Source organism: Rhincodon typus, unplaced genomic scaffold (genome assembly GCF_021869965.1).
Source record: "Rhincodon typus isolate 14 unplaced genomic scaffold, sRhiTyp1.1 hic_rhity00009476, whole genome shotgun sequence".
Classification (NCBI taxonomy): domain Eukaryota; kingdom Metazoa; phylum Chordata; class Chondrichthyes; order Orectolobiformes; family Rhincodontidae; genus Rhincodon; species Rhincodon typus.
In genome coordinates this window covers 2,552-8,113 of record NW_025975114.1, presented here as the reverse complement: position 1 = coordinate 8,113, position 5,562 = coordinate 2,552, and the positions used below count along the sequence as shown (strand labels likewise).

At 43.3% G+C, this 5,562-nt stretch overlaps 1 long non-coding RNA gene across 1 annotated transcript; it reads right to left on the bottom strand.

Moving 5' to 3' along the window:
- Positions 1–824: 824 nt before the first annotated feature.
- LOC125482373 lies at positions 825–4,312 on the bottom strand. The gene is made up of 2 exons (XR_007261624.1): positions 4,206–4,312; positions 825–1,090 (listed from the first exon to the last, which is right to left on the bottom strand). It is a non-coding gene; the product is annotated as an uncharacterized LOC125482373 (long non-coding RNA).
- Between the last annotated feature and the right edge of the window lie 1,250 nt (positions 4,313–5,562).

Here is a 5,562-nt window from a genome sequence, read left to right as displayed (position 1 = left end):
TTGTTGGTTTCTCCAGCTTCTTTTTGTCATTAAATGAGCCTCTTGGACAGTTGGTTCAGGGGAGAAATGCATTGCCTAGGGTGGTGAGTGAATTGTATAGATCAGGCAGGTTACAGGTTCAATCCCTGCCCTAAACAGGAGTTCAGCAATCTCAACTAGAACAGCATTAATTGTCTACTGCATCTGTTGCTCCCGATGTGGCCTCCTCTCCATCGGTGAGACCAAGCAGAGGCTCGGGGACCGTTTTGTAGAGCACCTGCACTCTGTTCGCAACAAACGACACATCTTCTGGTCGCAAACCATTTTAACTCCCCCTTCCACTCCCTGAGTGACACGTCCATCCTGGGCCTCCTCCAGTGTCACAATGATGCCACCCGCAAACTGGAAGAGCAGCACCTCATATTCCGCCTCAGGAGCCCACAGCCCAATGGCCTAAATGTGGATTTTACCAGTTTCAAAATCTCTCCACCTCTGGCCTCATCCCATGTTCAACCCTCCCTGCCTCCTTGACCTGACACAACCTGTCCCTCTTCTCTCCCACCTATCCGCCCCTCCCACCTCATTGACCAATCCCCACCACTGCCGACCTGCACTTACCTATCACTATCCCATCTAACTTCTCCAACCCCACCCCTCCTCTCTTTATTTCTGAGCTCCCCTCCGCCTCCCAATTTCTGAAGAAGGGTCCCGACCCGAGACGTCAACTTTCCTGCTCCTCTGATGCTGCCTGGCCTGCTGTGTTATCTGTAACCTCACTGCACTCCTTCATAGTGGTTAAATATGGATAGTATATCTTGGTAGCAGAAAAGATTTTCACATTTGTCTTACGTGTTCATGAAACTTTAATACATTGGAGCTGTTGCAGAATGTTCAACCCATTAATTCTGCTGCCTCAATATCTCTTGGCAGGACAAGGATACAAACTCAGACCTGGAGCACAGTAATTTTATCAGAATACACTCATTTTTAAGTCAAAGACGTCTTCACTGGTTTGGCCTCATTCATTGGATAGATGATGGCTGTGTATGCAAAGACATTCTGTATGGTGAACTGACCACTGGGTCTTGACTCCAAAGCATTCAAGTCTCTGCTAAAAGAACAAGCGAGATATGATGATGGCGGATATTGAAACTGACAGTTGGGAGAGATTCAGCAATGGCAATGCTACTCAATGGCAGAGGGAGATGGTTAGATTTAGTCTTGTTTGAGGTGGGCATTGCCTGGCACTTGTGTGGTGTGAATGTTATTTGCCATTATCATCCCAAGCCTGAATGTTTGTTCTGGTCATGCTGCATATGGACATAAATTACTTCAAGTATTGGAATCAAGAGGCAGAAGATCAGCCATGATCATATTGAATAGTGAAATAGGTTCAAAGGACTATATGATGCACTCTTGATCCTTGCTTTATCTTCCCAAAGTGATTTGCAATCTGGTGAAAGGCAACAATAATTGCTAATTACTACCAATCAATCCCAGCATTAAAAATGAACTTTAACATCACAATAAAGAAAAATGCTATTCACCACATTGAATCTGCTCTGCCATTCAATAGGATCATAGCTGATCTGATAGTGGCCTTAATTTCACTTTCTTGCCTGTCTCCTGTAACTCTTGTTCCCCTGCAAATCAAAACATTTGTCTAATGTAAAAATAAAAATCCTTGAACATATCCAATGACTTAGCTTCCACTGCTATCTGTGGAAGAGAATTCCAAAGGCTAATGACCTTCTCAGTCCATTTTATGTTTTTTGTAAAGCATAAAAGAAAGAGTATGAATGTGAATGAAGGCCAATAAAAAGAATGGCTGAGTTTTGGCTCTGGTAAAAGACAATGACAATGGTTAGTTATTGCTAATTAACCTCACTGGCTTTGAAAATTCACTATTGGCAGGACAGAATTTTATTCCTTCAGGTCCATTGGAAGGAAGGAGTTGGCCATCTAAGACTGGGCTTAGGGAGCCTTTCTTCACATGAGGTGTACTAAATCTAAGGAATTATCAACTTCACAGAGCTATGAATATTCAATCTTTCAGTACACTCAAGACAGAGGTAAATGGATTTTTGGTGAATTCTAAGTGAATTAAGAGGGTCTCAAGGGTAGACAGCGGTATAGTGATAACATCATTAGACCAGAAGCCCAGGCTAATGCACTGGGCACATAGGTTTGAATCTTACCATGGTGGCAGGTGGAATTTAAATTCCGTGAATAAAATCAAACTGGGAATTAAAGCTTTTGGATTTCTTTTTCCTCTAATCCAGCATCCCTTTTTTTTTAGGGGGATCAGTTGGCCGGACAGATGGTTTGGGAAGCAGAGTCATGCCGAGAATCCATATGTCAACTCGTGCACCAGATGTGGTTACTATGAAGATTCCACTTTCTCAACCTCACACTTCGCCTGAGGTGTGGTGAACCCCAGGTTAAACCACCACCAGTTGTCACTTTCTAATGAGAGCGCAGTCCTCCAGGACTATGATGACTTTACCATTACCATCCCATTTTCACATAAAAGTGCTTGAGGGATGAAAGACATTAAGTGAATGAACATGGATATGAAGAAATGTTAAGCAAAGGAATTGCAAAAGATTTGACATGTGGTGAAACGCATTGACAATGAATTACTGCCAATTAGAGTCATAGAGCTGTACAGCATGGAAATAGACCCTTCAGTCCAACTCGTCCATGCCAACCAGATTTCCTAAATTAATCTTGTCCCATTTGCCAGCATTTGGCCCATATCCCTCTAAACCCATCTTATTCATGTACCCATCCAGATGTCTTTTAAATGTTGTCATTGCCTCTACCACTTCCCCTGGCAGTTAATTCCATACACGCACCATCCTCTGCGTGAAAACATTGCCCCTTAGGTCCTTTTTAAATCTTTCTCCTCTCACCCTAAACCTATGCCCTCTAGAGGCTGTAAATCAGGAACAGTTCTAAGGAAGGGTCCTGGACCTGAAATGTTAACTCTGATTTTTACTTCACCAATGCTGCCAAATCTGCTGAGCTTTTCCAGCAACTTCTGTTTTTGTTCCAATGCCCTCAGTTTTGGGCTCCTCCAACCTGAGAAAAAGACCTTGGCTATTCACCCTATCTATGCCCTATAAGGTCACTCCTCAGCCTCCAATGCTCCAGGGAAAACAGCCCCAGCCCCAGCCTTAGCCTATTCAGCTTCTCCCTATAGCTCAAACACTCCAACCCTGGCAACATCTTTGTAAATCTTGTTTGAACCTTTTTAAGTATAACAAAATCCTTCCTACAGCAGGGAGACCAGAACTGAATGCAATATTCCAAAAGTGGCCTGAGCAATGTCCTGTACAGCCGCAACACGGCCTCCCAACTCCTATACTCAATGCACTGACCAATAAAGGCAAGTGTACCAATTAAGTAGGGAGTGGAGTCACATTCGTTTAGGAGAGGTTGTTTTTAAAAGAGGTCAAGGTTTAAACTAGGAGAAATTACATATCTTCTAAAGTAGAAGGTAGAGGGGAAGATGTCAGAGGTAGGTTCTTTACGCAGAGTGGTGGGTGTGTGAAATGCACTGCCGGCAGTGGTAGTGGAGTCAGATACTTTAAAGACTTTTAAGCGACTCTTGGATAGGCACATGGACGACAGTAAAATGGGTATGCAGGGTAGTTTGATCTTAGTAGGATAATAGGTCAGCACAACATCGTGTGCTGTACTATTCTATGTTCTATGTAAGAAGTTATTCTCAGTTCTGCGTAAGTGATGTTGTGATGGAAGCGTGACTTCTCCCTCCATTGATAACAAGGTGTAGAGCTGGATGAACACAGTAGGCCAGGCAGCATCAGAGGAGCAGGAAAGCTGACGTTTCAGGTCGGGACCCTCCATTGAGGCGGCCAGACCTGCTGAATTTCTCCAGCACTTTCTCTTCCCTGAATGAAATCAAAATGTTAGATGTCCGCAGTGTTTTACCCTTCGACTGTTTTAAAAAGTCCGCTCAGGGAGAGTCTGCGGCGCCGAGTGGGAATGGTGAAGGTCACGGTAAGGCAGGGCCAAGGCTGAAAGGGGGAGGGTTGCCATGGTGACGGGGCCTAGTCCCGCCGCCTCTCCACCTCCTCCTTCAAACATGGCGCCCGTCTATGACCGGCCAGGCTTCTGGGGAGAGCCCACCTCCACTCTGGACTGGTGCGAGGAGAATTATGCCGTGTCCTATTATATCGCCGAGTTCTGTAAGTTCTCACCTTCACCAAATTAATACTTTCTTCTTCTCCCCCTTCCTTTTCCTATAAATCCCACCCTTCGAGCAGCTTCGGGCCTGCCTCCCGACCTCATTCTGCCGGTGACCTGAAGTTCAAACCTCATTCCCCCCCCACCCCCACACTCTCTTTACATTTCTTTTTCAAATAAGCATTTAACCCATTCTATAATCCCTCACCTCAGATGAAGAATTCACCGCTGACATTGCATTTTCTTTTAAATTTAAAACAATAAAATGTGCCGGCCAATTGCTACTGCGCATGTCAGTCCTTTTTATTTTTATATATATATGGGAATTGTAGAATTTTACTAGTGGTGTTTTCAGATTTTGGCAGACGTTTTCAGTTCCTTGTCAAGCCCTCAATGGAGATTCTGGTGTATGTTGTCAAAGGGTTGTATTTCAAGTGTCCTTTGAATGACTTCAGTAAAATATCTTGTGTATAAACCCATATTTGTAGTTATCATTTTCGACTATCTACATAAAAGCCGTGAACAGTATACTCATTGTACAAACCTACTTTTGTTTTGACAATAAGACAATAATTCTGTCTCTTTCAAAATTTGTAGCTCCCTATCTTTAGAATTTGTTCTAGGAGCATGGATGGCTCGTTTACTCCGTGCCCATGCTTCTCGGTCCCAGTGAAGGTGATTTTTTTCTTCAGCCGGTGCAATTCTTTGCATGACGGCTTTGGGGGGGTGGATTCCACGATTGTGGCCCAGTTATGTTAGTAAGCTGGTGTACATCAATGTCAAAATGTTGTGTGTATGTGTTTTGGCCCTGATTGTGATGGAAACCACCGGGCCAGTAGAAATATAACTACAACATTATTTTGCCAGAAAAGCACAATGATATAGTTGTTAGCAGATGTTTCATTTAAAAAGTGCGCTTTAACCTTTGGCTGAAAGACTTAGCATAGAACACTATAGTGCTTCAAATGCTCCAAAATGAATTTTCCTGAAAGTTCTGTAGTGATAGTCTGGAGACATCTTAAGAACATGAAAATTATATAAAATGGTATTACTAATCTTAACTCACATTACTTTAGGGTGTGCCAATATTACATGATATAACACAATTTATACATTGTATAAAACGAAGAACTGCAGATGCTGGAAAACTGAAACAAAAGCAGAACTTGCTGGTGAAATTCACCAGGTCTGGCAGCATCTGTGGAGAGAAAGCAGAGTTAATGTTTTGGGCCCAATGACCTTTATAATGGTTTATAAAAATCACGAGGGCCATGGATAGAGTGAATAGCCAAGGCCTTTTTCCCAGGGTAGGGGAGGCCAAACTAGAGGGCATAGGCTTAAGGCGAGAGGGGAAAGATTTAAAAGGGTTGT